Source organism: Heliangelus exortis, chromosome 11, assembly GCF_036169615.1.
Source record: "Heliangelus exortis chromosome 11, bHelExo1.hap1, whole genome shotgun sequence".
Taxonomy (NCBI): Eukaryota; Metazoa; Chordata; class Aves; order Apodiformes; family Trochilidae; genus Heliangelus; species Heliangelus exortis.
The window spans coordinates 19,899,710-19,921,570 of NC_092432.1; the positions used below are offsets into that span (position 1 = coordinate 19,899,710).

Here is a 21,861-nt window from a genome sequence, read left to right on the forward strand (position 1 = left end):
ATGGTGAGAAGAGAGAAGCTGCAGGATACAGGGTCATCAAAATGCAGGCACAGCAGCTTTTGGTTCTTCTGCACATCACTGAGTGCAGTGCTGCAGCTGCCACACTGGAGGTGCTAATTGCTAAAGCACTGCCCTCCTTAAATCTCTTCCAAATAAATACATGTTTAGAGCAAATATGTTTTAACTTCTCATAGGGGATGTTTTAGAGATTTGGTGGTTTTTACAGTCCAATTTTTAGCATCAACTAAGTCAATAAGATTCCATTCCAGTGAGCACATATTTGTCAGAAAGCTGCTTAAAGGTTTCCAAAATCCACATGGGGGTTTTTTGGGGTTTTGGTTTGTTTGCTGTTTTGGTGTTTGGCTTGGTTTGTTTTTATAGTTTTAAAATTATGCCACTGCCTGAGTAACAAAAATATCTTTTCACTTTTCCTCTGACAGACTTGTTGTACACTCAGTGTAGTTATGTGAGAATTATGTGCCTTGCAACAAGCAAAAATGCTTTTAAATTCAAACAGAGGTCATAGTAGTGATGATTGCTTATGACCTATGAAGAATACATACTTTTAAAAACCTTGGAAACTTAAAATACTTTTTTCTGTGTGTTTGTATTTTGTCTATGAAATGGAAAAGCTTGCAAGGTCCTATCTCAGGGAAGCTTTGTAAGGGTACAGTGAGGACTGTGTAGGTTGGTGGTCAGGGTATTTTGTAATTAAAATACACAACCAAAATAGGAAAATACACAAACAAAATAATCTAGTAAAAAGCTTGATAGATTTTTGTTGTTCCCACCCAAACTTCTTAGGCTGAATCAACAAAAATACCTAAGCAGTATGATATAGAAGCTCTGAGAACTTCCAAACATGTTTTCCTTAGAGATATTTTGGCAGAATTACTTTAGAGTATACCTGCTTCTTAGCAACTTGAGATTTGCAGCAATAAGATTTCTAGCTTTTAAAGAAATTAATGAACAATTTTAACAGATTGGATACCAAGAAAAACATCAGAGAAGATATCACAAGTGAAGACTTGTTCCAGGCAATGTTCCCTGTATTTGTTGCTTTAGTTATATGGAGTGACAGCCCAATGAATCACTGGGTGGTCTTTTGTTCTGACAGTTTGGGTATTGTCTGAACAATTAACAGGCATTCAGCCAGTTGCAGTGGCTACTGATTAAATTACAGAGGTTCTTTGGTGGTTTCCATAAAGAAATCTCTGGGAAGAATTAGGTGGATTCACCATCTATCATATGATGAACCTTGTGTCTTGTCGTGTTGTGTATTCAGCTGAATTCTTAAGAATATTATGGCACTTGAGAAGAGTTGATATTTGAAAGACATTTCAAGCTTTTGGTTTCTGCTGTGCTAACCCTGTGCTTGAGGAGAATTTGATCCTGTTGGGCTGAACCTTTAACTTTAAAATGGTTTTTGGAGATTTCAGAAATGTCTTCCCTCATGTCTCAAGTCACATCTCTGACTAACTGCATGAGTACATCAGTGATTTAAGTCTAGATTTTTTATTAAAAATTGCCTTTTTGTTCCTGAAGTCCTTTAAGCAGATATTTGTGATGTTAGCTTTTTACTTAGCCCATGAAACATGTAGCATGCTGGGTTAACTCCACTTTTTTACAATGCCTGAATCTGTAGATGCTCATCTGTTTTCTGCTCTTTGGCTGTTTCTTTTCTTCCTCATGCATGAGATGAATCTACTACTCTCTTTCCAGAAATTTTTCTTTCTCCCATGATAGGCAAAGGTTAAACTTCCACAGGGAGAGAACAAGGTAGAAGCAGCAAAAAGGAAAAATAAAAAGTAGTAAACTCTATTAGTAAGAGTAAATATCCTGGCACGGCCAAATTATGATCACACTGACCTCCAAGCTGCACTCTGATCTTTTATGGTAATTCTGAACAGCTGCTGAAGGTAGATGTAAATGTCAATACTATAGGAAGACTGGGAATTTCAGGGAAATTGTATAGGATATGTATAACCATAACCACAATCATGCAGGTGTTAAGTACAGTGCCCACTGCACTGAGTTCACATTTGACATTTTTGAAAGGAATATAAAGTGAATCTCAGGAACATTAAGTTTTATTAATCATTTAGCCATTTTCCTGGGGGTAATCTTTCTAGGTTAGCCAGGAAAGTGCCCTTGCTGGCTAGCAGAGAGGGGAGGGTGTAGTTCTGTATATTTTGAAGCTTTTGCAGCTTCTGTATTGAAAGGCACTGGTAATAAGAGGGGAAGCTTGCGAGGCTTCCTTAGAGATAGATTCAGCTCCCTTGCACACAAAGGTTTTGCCAAGCTTTTGACAAAATGAATCCCCACAGTAGATTACTCCTGTTTTCTTATCCAGTGTTCAGTCCTGGACCACATTCTCCAGGAGCTTTTATTCAGCCAAAGCTGCTTCTGAAAGGGCTCAGGGGCATCACTCTGATGGCAGCAATCAGTGGGTTAATACAGCCTGGCTTCTGCCTCTCTCAAATGTCCAGGAAAAGATAATGAGGTAGGATAGAGCCTGCAGGTTAATGAGATACCCCAACTGGACTGCACAAATCTTAGTGGAGAGCACTGGGAAGCAGAAGAGGAAGAGGGAATGTGAGAGTTTTTATATTCAGATGTTACTCAGAGACAATTGCTGGGGCAGGAGTGTTCCAGTATTCTAAAAATCGTTTGATTTGTTTGAGCACAGCTAAAATTACTCATCTACCTGGCAAAACCAGGAGCCTTGTACACTGCTACTTAAATCAATACTGGACTATATCCAGAACTCTGTTATGCTAAAAAAAGTGCCCCCTCTCATCCCCCATCCCTAAACCCCAAACAAAACATGAAAATCCAAAGGCATACCTGTTAGAATAAACAGTGGAATCTCTCTGAAAAATTCTAACTAGTTCTAGGGTAAGCATCATTAGAAACATCCATCCTGCATTTGAATAAAACCTATTAATAAAGTGACTGAGTAGAACTTCACAAATACAAAGAGGTAAAACAAATGGCCCTACTACACGAAGCTGTTGTACTATGCTGTTCTGAATATTATCATGAAAGCAGCTTACCTTTTTGCTGAATCTTTTCAATAATCCTGGGATGTAAATGCTGCAGCCACATAAATAGCTCTAACAGTTGCACTTTGACCATATAATATGAAAAATAGCTAGTTCTCCATAATTGCATTGTCAAAAAATTCCTCCTACTTATCAGTATGCGACCTCCTGTTACAGACAAGCAGAATACTGAACAATCTACACAGTCTGCAGTGTTGCAAGGTGCTATTCTTACTGTTATTATCAGCAGTGATGATTACCTCTAAATGTTCAACAGTAAATCCAGAGGAATAAATGGAAACATTTCTCCTAAGAGGTGTATAACAATACCTGACATTTATATAGCACCTTTCATCTGTAAGAATCCCAAAGTGCATTACAAAGTCTGCTGGGATCACTTCACCCAGCAGTGAAATGGAGCTATCTCTGTGGCAAAATTCAGCTTCTATTCCACACCAATGCCATTGCACAACAGTGGTTTTGAAAAAAAGTGACAACTGAGAGAAATGCATTGAACTGTTCTTGTGAAAGCCATAGGATTCTCAGTGACAGGCAGTGGTTAGGGCTTTGGCCGGGCATCTGGAGGAAAAAAACAGATACTTTATCCTCCTCTGCCCTCATACACTTCCTTTCCAGCAAACACACTCCTGTCTTTCTGTTTTTCCCAGCATACTGTGCCCATGGTGACAAAAGCAGCTACAAATACATGGGCAGTGCTCAGAACTGACTTTGCTTATTCTTCCCTTTTACCAGCAATGACTATCAGTTGAAATATTGATACAGTCCAAGGGTTGGACTTGATGATCCCTGAGGTCCCTTCCAACCCAGCCAATTCTATGATTCTAAGATTCTGTGATTCTATGAAGGAAGTTCTGCTGTTGAAACGACAGCAGTAAGTGTGTTAAGTGTGGTACTTCTGCATTCCTGGACATGATAAAGTTAATAGAAAAGTGGAATGAATCCTCTTTAAGGGAAACACATGGTAAGCAATATGAGTCATCTCGAAAGAGCTCTACCAATGTTAATCAAATCATGGAGCTGAAAATATGTGTTCTTGCTAGAGCTTCCTATTAGAGTTCCATCTCACAGAAGGATGGGAGCAGGCCCAGGCAGGAGATCTGAACCCTGCTGAATTTTTGAGGGTTCAGCTCGTGCAGGTTTATGCCTGTCATGTGCCACTTTAAGAAACCAAGGTCCCATATGGATTCATTCTGATGCAGTGTTACTACTTTATCTTATATTTCATCTCCTCTATGGGCTTGGCTGTTCTTTGTCAGAATGTGAGTTCCTTTTCTTTTAAGCCTGGGGAAACACTGGACATATGTCACTACTGAGCTACAGAGTGTGTCTGAATCTCTTAAAGTCTCTGTTTGCACATAAACTGAGGAATAATTTCAGCTTCATGTGTAAATGCATTAAGATCAGCTGGATACTATAGTGAAGGTGAGCTATGTAAGTATGCAGATAAATAAAATATCAGATTTATTCTCCTAAAACTAAGAGAAGCAGTATAATAAGCTCTCAAATGTAAATTTTCTTCTCTCAACAAGCTTCATCATACTTTTAAAATAGAGACAAAATGTAGCTTGAAACCTAAAGTGACAACAATAACTGAAGCCACCCTGATATATTCTGAGTGGCAAGAAAACACACTATGAATAAAACTATCAGAGTTTATCTCGCACATAAATCCAAAAAACTCTGCTGCCAGAGAGAAAAAATATATGCTTATGATGAATCTTTGGTTTCTGAAACATATGTTCAGAGTTCAAATATCACCTGTTGGAGATGCTGAATTAAAATGTTTAATAGGTTTTAAAATGCATTACAGTTCAAGGCTGTAAATTTATATTAAAAACATCACATTTATTTCTTGTGAGCATACTGAAACAGGCCCACTGCTTCTAAAGCATTTTGGGTCATCTTGTATACATGTGGAAATATATGTGTGTATGTATTTCTTTATATCCACTATTGTATATTCCATATTGAGTCCTATTTAAAAAGTTAATGTGAAGACTGCAGTTACATTATGAAATGTCAGCTCCTGGGCTGCAGAAAGAATGGATGTGGAAAAGCTTAACTCTTCCCATTGCACACGTGTTAAACACCAATCTTTATGTGTATTAGCCCATGTCCTTAATCAATAATTCTGCCTCATCAAAATTTTCTGTATTTTTATGTACACATATGTTTAGCAGTCTTAAACTTCTTTTAAAGCTAAATGGGTCTAATTTTGGTCCTGACAATCAAATTGGAACAATGCAACTGATAGATTTGGCTCCACATTTGAAATATTCATGCATTATGAGGCAGGTCTTAGCAAACATGGCAACAAATGAAAATAGCAGAATCTTACCACTGATTTTGTTTTTTCAAAGACTTCTTTGAGGAAGAATTTTATAATTCTCTGCTTTTTTACTCTTCAGTAAAAGCCATAACCTCCTTAAATTTTCCAGGTTTTTTGTCCCATTAGTTGACAGACAGTTGCTAATCACATGTATAATACCCTGAGCAAATTTCAGGCCATATGGGGATAGAGTAGCTTCCTGCATATTTTACCCCCTTCTATCCTTATTTTTTCCACTTTATACAAGAGGTTGGTTTGCATTGTGAATGAATGCTCTGGTGTGTATTGTCTGTGATAAGAAGGATCATGGGAATGTTCAAACATAGATGGTGAAGTTTAACAGAGGCTTTCAAATTCATCCTTATAAAGACAACACTTACTGCTCTCTCTGAATGCTTTGAGACACACAAGGAAATATTCTTTCCTATTCAGTCCTGGACAGATATTTTGCAGCCCTCTGAATGCTGAACAGGGCTTTGCTGGCAATGTCTCTGCTGTTGTGAGCACGGAGGTATCAGAGTCTTTAGCCAATATGTAGCAGTCACATGAGAGCTCCAGAGAGATTCTTTTAAGAAGAATCCTTCACTCGAGGTTGGATTCAAAGTTTTTAAGATCTGGTGTTTTAGATTTTGATCCTTTGCCTTAACAAGAAGTGAATTCCATAACTTTCTCTGTCAGGGCTGTTTGCTGGAGCAGGAACTCTTGTTCAAAGCCAGCCCAGCAATCATCATTCATCACACTGTCACTCTCGTGCAGATACCAAGGTACCTTCAACAAACATTTTGTATTGTAACCTCTTGGTTGGATATTAAATTAGTGTTTCCCACAAAGTTCCAGTAGTCACAGGACATTCTGTGAACTTTATGGGATTTATATTAACTCATAGCAATCTTTACAAGGTTGCCAGAAGGTATGAAGGAGCTAATGATTAGCTAGATACTTCTTAATAATTTAGAAACATTGATGAGTGCTAGTTCAGGTTGATGTTACCAACAGAGTAACCTGCACTGCTTGGCTCCTGCTAAGAAGGAATTCTCCTACACTGAACACAATCTTTCTCTTAATTCATATTTCTTAATGTGCAAAGTACTGTTGCTACTATATCTCTGCCAAAATTAATTTTCATTAGCTGCTGAAATTTCAAATCTTGCAAAAGACAATCACCTAATACAGAGTTCTGAGTCTAAAGCAGGTGTGGTATTCTCCTGAAAAATTATTTTAAATAGTTACAATAATTATCACTGATATTGGAAAAGTCTTTTTTTTTTTTTTTAATCTAGTATGATATAAACCAATTTCATAAGCAGCTAATATAACTACACAACGTGTGTAATCTCCAACTATATATTTTTTCTTAGTTTAGCATGTGAAGAAAAGTTTAAAAACATTTAGACTTTGTTCAAGCATTATCTTGTGTACAGTTCAGAAAAATGTCCCTGTCTGATAACAGTGACAGTGCCACATGCACCTGTTCCCAGGGAAGGCTGTTTACTTAAGGCCTGAAGGTTCAGTTTTGAAGAAAACTTGACAAGGACAATTTCTAATTTACCTTTACTAGCTGACAAAATACAATAATAATAATGATGGGTAGTTGCATTTCAAGCTTTCACTCACCTGAACCACCACAGAACAATTTATATGTATTTGTTCTTTGCTCCCACCATGCTACTACAAAGCTAGGTGTGATTTCCAAAAAAAAAAAAAACCCCAGAAATAAAGCACTCAGCTCTCAGAAAGAGTTACTGAACTACACAAAGCTGTGCTTATTCTTTCACAGCAATACTGAGGTTTTCTGAGACCCTGTGTGTAGGAGTGGGAAGACCACACTCCTAGCACTTCCCTTTAATCAGTCCTCTCTCTGCAGTACTGTCACATACATCAGGCACTTTCTGGAACAATACATGGATTTCCTTTATCTCCTTACTGAGGAAGGCTCACCCAATCCTCTGCAGTAGTTTTGCTCTTTAATCCACCCCACTTGTCCTCTTTTCTCAAGATCTAAACCCTCACCTTTTCTGCTTTTTGCTGTGTTCACTTAGCTGTGGATATGTGAGGGGTATGGGGGGTTCTTTCCCCTCTGAGAGGCAGAACTGCTGCCTTGAAATCTCATCACTTGCAAGAAGTGCAAGTGTCCAGCTCTGATCTGTACATGGCATTAGGAACAAACCCTTTGTCCTTCCCTACACGTTCTCTCTGTGCCCAACTAGTTCTGTACTACAATTACAAGTGATCAATGCTTTCTGGTCAGCTTTTTCATGGATATTCAAGATTTTTTAAAAAAGGATATTTCTTTAGCTATAGAAAATCCGATCATAGGTGATTTGGGTTGCAGCAAAGTATTTTTTATTTGCTAGTAAATCTCTCTAACCAGGATCACATACTAATCTAAAACACTGAAGTAACATCATTACAAGATCTGGTATTTATGCCTTTTTGTCCCATAATCTTCTGCAGAAGACAGTTCTGTGTTGTAAGTTTAGACCTTTATCATTTATCTGGACAAAGAGTGCTGGAGAGTAGTTGGTTGCTTTTTTGAAGAAGCAAAGAGTGCCTGAGCTTTCTCTTCTCATACTCAGGCAGGAAGATTCAGGATTTTAATGTACTTTCCCACACTTTTCAATATGTGCTTTTGTAGTCCCCCATGCCAGATGCTAAAATTTTTCTGTGTTTTCTGTGGATTTTTTTTGTGGACTTTATATGGCAAACTTGCGTGCCTCACGGTTTTGAGCTGTGGTGCAGTTTTTCCATGGTGCTTTTTGAAAGACAGAGGTATCAGTTTAGCAAACCAGAAAAGGCAGTTTCCTCTAATCATCTACGCCATCATCTGTGCTGGATCATGGCAGCAGCTGATCAATAGAGGAGTATTTAAATATGTTAGAGCCTGAATCTGATATTCTACATGTTTAACTGCATAAACAGATCAATGGCACAGGATTGATCCCTATTGATATTTGGCAGTTTTCAAATACAATTAAACCACATTTGGAACACTGAAAGCACTTGAAATAAACAACTGGGCACTATTTATAATTTAAAGACCCACTAAAAAAATTTAATAGCTCAAGTGGTGGTTTAACAATGCCAGTGTCAAGGGAAGAGCTGAAATCCATATGCTGTATATAAATAGCAATCTGAAATTAATTGCAAACTGAAATTCAGTGTGTTCTTTAGCACATATTATATACAGATATTTCAGCATTTATGATGATAAGGATATGCAGTTAAACTGTCACTTACTGATATATATGAATGATTATGCCTGAGCAGAATCTGGGACTGGAATTATTTGTACAGTAGTGGCACAGATTCTTCAAAAGTATAAATAGTGCCATGAATAAGTGGCTTAAAGGGAGTACGTTGCCAGTTTATAGATGAAATGCTGTTGATAAAATGGCAACCTTGGATTTCTTGTGTTCATAAAACAGTGGAATGCAAGGGTTATCCAGCTGGTTTTTTGTTTCACTGATCCCTGTTGCCTTTATTCCCACTGTGTCTAACAGGGCTCCAGCTCCAGAGCCACCTCTAAGAGCTGACACCTGGCATCTTTGCTGTTCCTCCTGAGAGCCTGGCACTAACACGTTTTTAGGCCACCATCAAGACCTGTTTGCTCAACTAGTGACCACTAGGAATGCCCTTGAGTTGCCTTTCAGGGTTGCATCACCATCCCCACCACGGCACATCAGACAGCAAAAGGCTGCTCAGTGTTTGGCTCGTTGATGTGCCAAGTAGAGACGTACTGGAGGTCATGGAAAGAACCAGTGCCCACAGGTTTGCTCACTGACCAATTCAACTGAGTCACACCAAAGTTTTCCAGAAGAATATTCATTTTGGGAAGGTTTATTGGCCATTCTTGTCTCCTTGGGGTCAGTTTTACACAGCAACACAGACTCGGTCATAGTGAAACCGAGTGTGAGAGCTGAGAAGCTGATCCAGAACATCCAAGGTGATTAGGAGGTTTACTTTCTAAATAATTCTTTGCAAAGAAAGGCTTATGGTTTAAAGCAATTTGAAATATATAAAGAAACCATGGATCTGTACAGCTACTCTCTGCTCTAAGCCCAGAGCACACTGGTGTAAACCCTTTTCTGTGCAGACATAGGCTTGGTCCCTTACAAGGACAGGGAATGCCAGCTCAGGAGTACATTTACCAGGCAACTTCAGTGTGAACGTGGGGACATGTATTTTTGCACTTTATGCTGACAACATTCTGAAACTTATCTAAACAGTATCAAGGTGTTTTCCTTTCCCAGACGTGTTTGTGCTGATGTCCATATCCTGAAAAGCTGGGGCACAGATACCATTTGCTAAATTTAATGCCTATGTAAAAAAAATTTTTCTTGTCCTATGGATTGAGAAGAGGAAAAGATAGCAAGCTCCTTTTGCCCAGGAAGGAGAAAACCTTTCCAAATGCCTCCTATCTCCCATGAGGTTCAGAAGATGCATGTGAGTATGCACCCTTCTACTGAAAGTAAATATCTATCATTCCCAAGGGAACTGTTTTTTCTCTTAATGAATCAGAAATATTTTACCAAAGAGTCTGTTACAGGGTAAGATTAAGAGAAAACATTCAGTATTAAACACTGAACTGTTAAAATGTCCATGAGTACAGCCCACTGCTAATCTGTGTTGCACAAAGCAGCACGGTGAAAACTGTACAACAGAAACACTTGGGCATTTTACCTGAAGAGACATAGTGATGACTTATAGTACACCCTGAACAATATTTCTTCTCTGTGCTTTATCTGGGCCAATAAATGTTTATGCTTCTGGATGCAGGAAGAGCTGTTTGTTCTCCTCAGCTGACAACCCATTAAAAAGAAAATAAAGTAAACATATCAGAATTAGTCCCCTAAAGCTTCCATCAAGTCTTCTGCCATCAGCACTTTGCTGTAGTTTTTTTTTTCTTTGTTTTTTTTTCCTTTGCCAGCTTTTGGCACTCAGGGGCAATCTATCTTTAGGAGAGAGAATAGCATTGCTCTTCTTCCCTAGGATGTACAATCCCAGAACTAAAAATAAAGGTTATCCAGAATAATATCAGACATTGTTAAACAAATAAGTAGCTAAAATTACTGAAGAAATTGTCTTCAGGTTGTGAGAAATACAGTATGTTTATTTTAAGAAAAAAATATAAAGCCTTACCGTGAGCAATTATGAGATAATAATAAGAAAATGTAATTTCCTTACCCCACCCAGCAGCTGCCAGTTTAGATCCTGAACCTGGAGCAGTTTTCCCGGGATAACTCTAAGAAATTGTCCGACTTTTGTTTATATTTCCTAAAAATAACATTCCAGTTTTATTGTTTATCACCAAATGGTAAAGAAAGCAGCACCAGCGGAAAGAAAACCCACGAGGTGCAGTTTCACCTGAATTTTTCTGTAATGACTGTGAAGCAATGGGCTTTAGGACCTACAGGAAATACAAACCCTCTAACAGCTTTCAGGCAAGCCCTTGTTTTCAGCTGATCATTACTAGTTTTGACCTTTTAAATCCTCTGCTGCTAAGGGAGAATCTGGTCTTTACAGAAAAGCTGTTCTGTATTCCATTCATAAACAACGGAGAACTTAACTATATTTACTGGTATTTAACATATGGAGCATATTTGCCTGGAAGGGAGATGAAATCTCCTGCATTTAAGATCAAATCAATCTGAATTTAAGGTCACATTTGCAGAAGTCAATGTTCCATAAAATCAAAGAAGAGCTTAATTCTACGATTTTTTTCACTGCCAATCAGCTGTGTAGTTTCACCCAGCACAGTCCTGTGAGCCTTCCTCCCTGAAGGAATCCTCATGCACACACAGCCCTTCAGCTGGGATGCAGTGGTCTGACCTAGACCTGACTCACCTGAGCAGTGCTGTGAGTGTTTAGGTGCAAGACAAACCTAAACTGCATTCTGCAAACCTCATTTTCTTAAATCTCACTCAGTCTCAGTCATCTTACTGACACTACTCACATAAGTCTCTCGCCTGCTTAAAGACAGGCTCTGAGAATCAAACCTTCTTTCTTAAGATAAGATGTATCCAATTTGGAACACCTAATTCTTGTGCTTCCAGGACTAAATAGAGAAAATAGGTTGGTGTGATTTCAAGGTGAAAGCCTGTGTATCCTCATTCATGAGCAAGTGCTGCTGCTTCAAAGGAGAGGAGATTTGCAGGAATCAATGATCTGCAATATCTTTTTGTTTAAGGTGTAATTGCCATCTAACAGCACTTAGGGACTTGGCTATTGCAGAGGCCTGGGAAACACAAGCCCAAAATACAACTTTCTGGTTGGGAGATTTCTCCTATTGGAACGTTGTCTTTTCATGCCACTGACCCACAGCTTTTTCCCCTGGAAATCTGAGCAGGGGAAGAGAGAATAGGAGCTGTTGTTGATTTTCCATTTCATTTTTCCTCTAACAGTGCAATACAGCAGGTCTGAAAATGACATTATTGTTGTTCATAATAATATTTTTGTCCTTCTTTTAAAATTAAAATACTGATTATTAGTTTTGAGGAAATAATAAAAATACATAGTCAAAGCGAGGTGGAAAAAAAATGCAGTATTAATTGCTACTCCATGGTCTAAAAGAAGAAGGATTACTTCTTTAGCATAATGGAAACAAGAACAGAGAAATAGAGCAGAAAAGTAGGGAAAATTCACAAATTATTCTTTCATGGGTTTTTAAGTGTTATCATTCACATGGCTTATGGAATAGCCAATTGAAATATGTTCCGCAGCATTTGCTGTTCTGGTGAAAATTTTTCCACAACTTGAATAAATAATTTTGAAAGATAAAATAGAACAGGACCAAACACTATTATCACCAGCAGATCACTAACAGATTCTGTAAAATCTTAACAGAAGCTCCTATTTATTTCTTTGGTAAACACAGGAAAAACTATATACTCTTTATATTTCATGTTGTTTAGTTGATTTTTTTGTAGATAAAACTATTTTAATTTTAAGAAAACAACTTTTTGAGTATACTTTGGTAAGATGTTTTGATGAATATTTTTGAAACTGAATTATGTCTTCAAATAATGTTTGGAGGAAATAAGCAAAGAAATGGGAATTTTTTAAATGGAAGGGGGGCATTTCAGTGTTTTTCTTTATGAAATGCCATATTTTTGCAAACACATTGCTAGGCCAAGCCTTCATTTCCAGCTGTGATGTATCTTTCAAGAAAATAAGGATTCTTCTTTTATTCACAATAGCCCTTCCTAACCTGACAAACCACTCTTAGCTTTTCCCTGGCTGCTGGGATCTGAGTTCTTGCAGTTTTGAGAGACAAATTCACCTCTGATGCAAATGATCGGTTTCATTGAAGTCAGAGGAGCTGCTTTCTCTTTCACCAAGGCTTAATTTGATCCTGGATGTTTAGATCACTAAGCCATCCCTTCTGGCTTAGCAGTTCTCTAGTTGAAAGATTATTTTCTGACTTTGAATGCCAATAGTCTTTTTACTCTGGGAGCTGAAGAGTGGTGAGTGCACGGAAGGGTTTCATCAAGTGCTTCACAGGTGAAGGGAGACAGCCCCTGCGTTCTGGACGTGTTTCTTACCCTTCAAATGAAGAAGAGGAAGTCTGAGTGAATGAAAGTTAAGTGTATTTTTGTGACTTCTACGTCAAAACCAAAAGAGTTTGCACCTTTGTAGCTTGTTTCCCTACAGCTCTCATTCAGCTCTGAATCAGCAGAGCTTGTAAGCCTCTGACATATAGATTGACCTGAGGCAGAAGAGGGAAAGAAGGATATAATTGTGCCAATTAATCTGGAAAGGCATCTGAGAGAACAGCATCTTTGAAGAAAGGCTGATTCTGATCTTGGTTAGACTCGGGTAAATCTAGAGCAATGTCACTGAAATGAAAACATCATCCTGTATCTGTTGGTTATAACAGGGATCAGACTTTGACCTGGAATTGGTTATTCATCCTGGACTAACCTTGGTAATTCTAATCACAGCTCTGTAAGGAGAACATCAGTGTTTATAATGAATACCAAATTACCTAAAATAGGGAATATTTTAAAGTGTATAATTTTAAGACACCAATGAGTTAACATTACCGTTTTGCTACTTTTGCATTTTGCTACAAACCCCACTGCATATTTTTAGAAGGGACTTGTGTAGTGCTTATCAGGAAGAGAAGCAGAATCAGTGTAGAGATCTGATGAGCAGGTTGATTCTAAGACCTGTTATATTCTACAGAGGAATCAGGGCATCATAAAACAAAGTAATATGATCTCCTAAGCAGAACAAAGATAATGAGCCATCTATCATTTTGATCTATCTTACATTAAGACATTAGCAAGTCTGGGAAAGAAGAAAAAATGTAGACCAGAAGTAAATTCTCCTTCCTGTGAAACAGGGGCATTTGTGAGTCCTAGGGAACTCTACAGTCGGAAGTAAGAGGAGATCTAGTATGCTTCTCCTTTTTTTCCATGCCTTCTGTCCCTGCAGAAGCAAAGCCAGCCTGGCTGTTCAATTCTCCCAGAAGAGGGGCTGCACACCAAGGAGAGAGCTGCAGAACCCAGTCTGTGGCCTTTGTATATAACTACAACACAGAGGAATGTGAGCAGGTGCCTCCCCCTTCCAGTCCCACTTCCTGATGTGGGATTTACTGGACTTAATGGAAGACACCCTGACAGAAAAGCCATAGCTAACACATAATTTAAATAATCCCCGATTAACTAGTGAAATGATAATTTTAGGAAGTATTGAGTGAATTGGAAAATGTGGAGTCCCACTGAATCATAATATTGATTTGATGCCTTTTAATTTGTTAGAGATTGTAACCAGCAATTCTATTCACCTATGCACTCTTCCCAAGTTATTTATTATTGACCAGAAATAGGTCTGGGTGAGAGCTGTTAATACAGAAGTGTTGTTGGACACTGCCTGGATCTGAATGGAGAATGAATGGTTGGAAACGAACCTAAAACAGATCTGGGTTGTAGCTAAGGCTGTTTAGTTTCATATTTTCCAGTTTGCACAATGTAGTCTCTGGGAGTTGTCTCCATGCAAGTTTAATTGTTCAAGCATGAATCAGAACACAATGTCCTAGCCCCAGGCCACTTCTAACACCCTGACAGTAACCACAGCCATTGCTGGCAATGTTAGAAAGAAGTGGTTGTAAACTTTTCAATCTGAGGTTATGCTGTCCAGTCCAGAGGAAAGTTTTGGGAATTCTAGCTTCCTGTCTGCCTTTAGCATGGTCACTTGTATCATTTCACTTGCTTCATGGGCAAGAAGTCTAACATAAAGGGCTATAACCAAAATTTTTCCACTCACTGCATTGAGGATTAGTCCTAGCTGACCAAATAGAAGCCCACTGGCATGGGATGAGTCTTTTCAACTCAATTGCTGCTGCCATTGTTTCTGTGACATTGCCAGACACAATGAGACTGGTTGGATTTTAATCCACCTTTTTTCTTAGGAAAAAATGCAGTTGGGTGATTTAAGATCTGGTCCTGTAAATTCTGTTTCACATGAGCAATCTCACTGCAGATTAAAGACTAATCATAGAAGGATTTGGAGAATTGGGCCCTTTGATTTCTCTTTATGCTAAAGCTCTCTTTATCTGGATCATCCTGTTGATTATCCTTCTCTATCTTTTGCACAGGGCTTTAGGAATAATTAGAAGGAAATAAGATTTTCTGACTTTAACTTAATCAGTAACATGTGTACTTTGACAAGTTACATTTTTACATGACAAGGAATGCATCATCCAAGAGCAAATATCTCCAAGGTATTTGGACGTGCTTCTAACTGACAGCTGGGACGTTATCACGACTGTGTGGCTGCTCTTTGTTCAGACTCACAGACACTGGGAATGTTTGATAAATGTTACCTTTTTAATTCTTGATAACATTATGAAAATGTTAAGAAATGTTACAGCAGATAACCTTTCTAAGCCAAACAGCCACATTAACCGTGTAAAGTTAATAACTGACTACAGGACATTTACTTAATTTAGTTTTTAAAAAGTTTTGCTCACACTACTCAAACTTTCCCTTTATTTTTATCTCTTTTCCTCCAAGGCCACAGATAAGCTTTTCCTCTTACTTACTTGCAGGTCAGCTTTCCATGACATTCAGGTCTGCCTACAACCAAAACCAAATATTTATGGGTATGTGTGTATGAAACAGCACAATGATAAATGCATGATAATAAACCAGAATGAAAGATTTCAAGACAACAGTGTTTGCTGTCTGAGCTGGACATTTACTTAGTCTGTGTAGCCAGGAGCAGGTCCTTTGATATAAATCAGATGAAGTGGTTTTGAATGAATAAGTCTATATTGTGAAGTATGACTTCAGGGATCAGGACATATGGGTGCACAGGTGTCATTTTGCAATGAAAGCTGCTAATGCTTTCTGTGCATGTCTAAAAACACTTTGTTTCAAGGTTGTGCTTCTGAGAATATAGCTCTGTAGGTTTCTTTTAAAGAATGAAGTGCTAAATAATGGATTAAAGGCTAAAAAAGGATTTGAAAGGTCTTCACCGTATTTTTAGCACATTTCAGTTATACTTTTTACTCCTTAGAAGCACAATTCCAGATTGCATTTAAATTTGAATCATGGAATGCCACTGCATATTCTTAGAATGATCAGATAGGCTTGGGAAATTTAACGTTTAACCTTCATTAATTATTACACAAAGCTTCTCATCTAATAAAGCAGATGCTTGCTTCTAAGCATGTCAGCAGCCACACTGGTTTCATTCTTAACCATTTTGCCAAACTGAGGACATAGTTATATGTAATATAACATATTACATATATGTTATATGTAACATAACATATTACATAATGTAACATAACATATTACATATATATATGTAATATATAATAGTTATTCCTACTATTATGAAATTCTCAATAGATTCTGATTTCTTTAATGAATTAAAATTAGCATTGGTATCTGTCCTCCTCTCAGGATGTTCAGAGTGTCAAACAGGCATATGCTTGATTGCAGTTTGGGTGGAGAGAAAGGAGATCCAGAAAGCTCTATTTCAGGTTTTTTTTTTCGGTATTTTCCCACAGTATGAATTAATCACATCTAACAATAATTATATACTCGCAACATTCTAAATTCCTGTATAAACTGTGGAAAAATGTGAAGATGTTTCCAAGGCTGGAGCAGCTTTAACAATGAATCTGTATATGTGCTTTTGTAATTGTTTGTTGTGCGTCATATTCAAACCCAGATATGTTCTGCAGATTTACTCTTCTGTGCTTTGATGGTGCTTTATGCTCCTAGGGAAGCAGTTGGGTGAAACTCTGTCTCAGAAATGTGGAAGCTTAATATAAATAAATTAAATACAGGCACTCGATTTAAGTGAATCACAGCCTTTTGACGTTTATAATTTCAACACATGATTGTCACCAGCTTGTCAACTTCTGTGACTCATGATGATGCTTAAGCTATTGGCTTGGTAGAAAATGGAAAAAGTAAGTTGCTGGGTTTTCTGTTGCAGTCCTTAGCCTTTCCAATATAGTTTCCAATATATAGTTTCCAATATAGAGTTTCTCGATTTTCACTTGGCACTATTTAAATTTTAACCTGAAAAATGAAACTATTTCCTTTTGTTTAACAAAGTGCTGATTTACCTGGTATATACTTCTCTGGCATCACTGGAGATGTGCTTGACTGTGGTGACATAAAATGTCTGTTGAAATGAACATCAAAGGCCATTTAATCACTTGTAATGTTTTCTCCTTGCCTGGGCCAGGGTTTTGTTGGAGTAGAGTTCTGCTAATGCACACTTCTGCCGGGAAGCTTCCCAAGGTGGGGCACAAGAGATGCTAAGTGGCAGGAGGATGAGTAGAAGCCATTAACATTTCCCCAGCAAGGTCAGATGTGATGTTTCCTTTGTTTGTAGTATCCAAATTAAGAAGATGCTTCTGTGCTCTGAGTGTTGCCTCTACATAAACATACTCCTGGGTAATCTCAGGCTGGTCACATCTCCTCACTATTAGCCACCCATTAACAAGTTGATTGAAAAGGACCCAGCACAGAGTACACAAAGCACTATTTCCAGGAAGACCAAATTTCTCATCACCTTCATCAACACTTCAGACTACCAATATACAATATAAAATGCTCTTGTTCTGAAAGGCTCTGATCACAGAAGAAACCTTTGCATTCTTTTTTTTTTTTTTTTTTGTTGCAAACATGTTTGTGAAAAATAAAGGTGTTATCTTGCTTTTATTTTTTCCTTTTTTTTTTCTTTTTTTTTTTTTTTTTTTCCTGAAGCCAGTATTACCAGCCATTTTACTTGTACTTTACTATTATTATCTAGGTGATGGCTGTGACATGTTGATCATATATGGCAGTGAGAAAATTGATTTCCTTCAACAGAAATGCTTCCAATTTTCCCTGGGCCATAATTTTATGTCCACAACAAAATAAAAGGGTCATTTTCCTTAAGATGAGGGAATTGAAATCTTTGATAAAAGCTATAGTAAATGTTGTACTTTTGATTGTGGAAACTGCAGTTTTCACAAACGTCTCCTCTGTCTGCTCCCTGTATATTTGTATTTCTGGGGAGTATGTGGGAGTGAGAAAAGGAGAGAGAGAGGAGGCAAAAACCAGCTTTTAGAAGGACTGAAATTGCTTTGAGAAGTTCTGCAAATCTACAAATTCTCCCTGGATGCAAATGTTTGTTTTCTCAGAGAAAATTTAGGAGGCTGTTGGTAGAGTCGAGCCTCTCCTTTCCAAAAATGAAATGACTCTGGATAAAGCCATACTTCTCAGTTGCCTGGTTTTAGAGATGATTGCCTAACCTTATGGTATTTTTTCAAACAATAGTTTTGGAAGTTCTTTTGTATAAATAATTTTTTTTACAAAATACGTATCTTAAGACACTATAATCACCGTACACATACACCCAGAAAAAAGAAAAGTAAATAAACTTTTTTTTTTTTTTTCCAGAAGGAGGATCTCTTCTACCCTAAACAATCCTGCAGCTGTATTTATTAAACTACCATTTCTAGGAAAATTCAGGAGCTATTGGCTGATGAGGTTAAACACTGCTTATGGCTAATTCTTCAGTTAAACATTATTTAAATACATAAGGCACTTTTTAAAATTTTGTTTCTTTGACTCTATATTGGCAAGTAGCAAAGGTCTGACAAGTTGATTAGGCAGGCAGCAGGCAGGGCTTCTTTCATTTAGATTGGATTTGTTCAACAGTCTGAATAAAATATATGCTGAGCACTTGAATATACAGGAAATTCCTAAAACTGACTTTGAGGTACTCTTCAACATAGATCTTTTATGTCTCTGATCCCATGTGTGAGTGTAACACGTGATAATGTCTTGCTAGAAGTTTTAACCTCTGTAAAACTGTACTTTTTGATACTCATTTCTGCTTGATTCCAGTAACTGGCTTCATCTCAGTTTGGTTTGTGGAGTGGCAGGGGAACTGTACTCAGTCAAAGTTGTGTTTCCAGAATTCACAGCAGAGTATTTGAACAAGAGACAAAGCATGAATGATGCTTTCCCTATAAGTGATCTAAGTCTAGTACCTAGAACCAGGTAGAAAGAAAAATAGTGATTCTTTTGACAGAAATGTAGTAGCAGGTAAATATTAAGTTTTTTCTTGCTTTCATGTTTTACTGAGTTTGATGGCTTGGTGGTTTTCACTTGGCTGCATTTCAATAGTGAATCTTTTCAAAAACTGGTGGAACCTCAAATGGTTGTTATTACTTAAATCAGACTTTTTTCAGACTTTCTTGTGCTCATAGGTAGGGCAAACATATCCAAGAATCCAGAATATAAGGAACAAAGGAGCACAAAGGTTAATTAAGATGCTGAGGTGCTGCTAACATCTAAAAGGAATATTGGTTTGAAAGTCTGGCCCATCCTTGCATGCTATGTATGCATTGTTCACAACATCCTGAAGATGCATTGCTGACAGAGGAGTTAATTGTGTCATCTCTTTGATTATTTCATCTGTACTCAGAAGGGAAAGACATGGAGGTCAGTTCAGATGGGTAGGTTGTGGTTTTTTCACCAGGGAAATACACAGGAGGCAATAAGTCACGAAACAAGAGTTACGTTGAAAAAAAAAATCACAAGAGCTTTTTTGAGAAAATAATTTTCACAGAGACAAGAAAAGTTGTTCTTCTTTCTTTGTGACTTGGAAGGTACTTTTTGTTTAATATCGTGTTAATAAAATCATAGTTCTCATCATTTTCTTTAACATCAGTGGATTAGATTGCAGCAAACCCTGAAGTAGAAAGGCCATGTCTTTTACACAGCTGGTGTTGGGAGGGCTTCATTATGAGAGAAATTTTGCATTTTGTGTTCTCTGCACAGTACATGAGAGAACAGATGAGACCAGTTTTCTGAATTGCTGCTGGTTGTTGCTTTTTATTGAAGTACAGCACACAGGTTCTGCTGTGCCTGATTTTCACACACCAAACTAGTGGGAAATGTACAGTGTCAGGAGAAGTACATCTTAAGAACAAAAGGAATTCTGCACTGTGTTTAGAAGTGTTGGGAAAGAGTCACCAATAAAAACTGAAAGAGCATGTGCAATCAAAAGCTGGGAGCACTTTCTGGTGGAGTGAGCAAAAGAGAGAAGTAGACAAGCTTAATATGACATTATGTCTCATCAGATAAAGCAAGCTCTGTAGCATAGGAAGAAGGCACTTCAAGAGTCAGAAACAGACACTAGAAAGAGGCTTTTCCTTTTCTTCCTAGAATAGACACACTCTTGAACTCTCCTCTTAACTATCATTTCAGAAAATAGTGCAAGAAAGAAAAAGTTCCACTCTGAGATCACATTGGTGCCAGCAGTGACAACACTTCTGGTGTCCTCCCTTGGAGAAAAGAAGTACTCAAGCACTCTGAAATCATAGAATCATAGAATGGGCTGGGTTGGAAGGGACCTCAGAGATCATCGAGTCCAACCCTTGATTAACTACCTAAATGTTCCTGGATAGCCAATAGCCTAATTTGATCTTGGAGACTGACAAATGTTTTTTTCCATGGGAAATATTTTGCCACTCTTGGTAAAGTGTTTGGAAGCATGAATTGGAGTTTATGGTACACTGGGAGCAATCACTCACTGCAGCTAGAGGTGGATATGGGAAATGAGATGGCAAAAGGGGGCAGACAGGGTCTGTTGGGATGCTGAAATCGACCTGAGGAAGAGTAGACAAGTGCTAGGGATGCTTGGGAATCTTAGGGTTGCACAGTTATGCATGGTCCAACCTCCCAGTTCTCCTGTTCCCCACATTTTTACAGGGAGACTCCTACAACATCTTTTCTTATCATGTACATGCCAAACTATTTTGGGACAGCATAAAGCACTGTGAAATGGTTTTCAGTGCTGAGTAAGCCAGGTTCTACCATCACTGGAACCTGAGCAGTTCTGTTCAGTGAGTGAGCTCTGCCACGAGTGACTGAGAATTCAACCTGTACCACCTTGTGTCTGGAAGTCAATAAAAGTGTTTGTGATCCAGCTGGACTCAGGCTCTTTAACAGAGTGTTTGTACATGGAACAACTTCTGAAAAGTTTTTTTCTCCACAGACAGGTAATGTAGTTGTCAAAGTGCAGCTCTCCAGGGTTTCTTGGAGCACTGGAGGCTACCCGGTTTCACTCAGCAGCCAGATGGTTTTTTTAAAAAAGAATCTGACTAACATGTGCCTTATTAAATAGGAATATTATTGATTATTCCTAATTCAGCACAAATTTACCACCTCAAGTCATCTAGGTGGCATATTTGTCTGGCGAAATTACAACAGCCTTTACAGGAACAAAATTTCAATTAGCAAATGTTCTACAAAAGGTGTTGTTTCTTTGAACATGACTGTAATATAAATAGCTGCTATTCATAGCCAAAACAGGACAAATGCACCCTCAGAAAACTGAATTGAAAGTGTTGGAAACTGACATTCTGGAAACATAAAAACCAATTTGCTACGTACTAATGCAAAAAGTACTTGTGGAATTGCTGATTTCCAGTGCTCCTCTTCACATCCTATGCTAACTGCATAAAGGAAAGTAAAAATTGCTTCTTGGCCTTTTGGCTAAGATTAAGTGTAGTATCTGTTCTGTAATATTTACCTTTGTCATCCTTAGCATTTGCTTGTTGCTTTCCTCAAAGTATTTGCATTCATCCTTAGCATTTGCTTGTTGCTTTCCTCAAAGTATTTGCATTTTAAGTGAAGATTTGCATTATATGTGAAGATTAATAATAAATAAATATATTAATAAAACTTACACTTTTATCATGTAAATCTAATAACATGAAGATTTTTTATATTAAAAAAGCTGATCTGTTAGAATTTATTTTGGTACCTTTTGTAAGAATAAGGCTTTATTTCTTTCATTATTTTTTTAACTGGTTCCTCTCTTTTTCTCCTCAGTCATTTCATCCAACCATATCTCATAATTCTGTAGAATCATGTTTGGTGAAATATTATTGCATATTTTTCCTACGGATTGCAGATAGAGATGGTTTATTTTGGGCCAGTA

The 21,861-nt window shown here is 37.7% G+C and overlaps 1 pseudogene; it reads left to right on the top strand.

Moving 5' to 3' along the window:
• The first annotated feature begins 21,393 nt into the window (after positions 1-21,393).
• Positions 21,394-21,508, top strand: LOC139801304 (U2 spliceosomal RNA; annotated as a pseudogene).
• Positions 21,509-21,861: the final 353 nt, after the last annotated feature.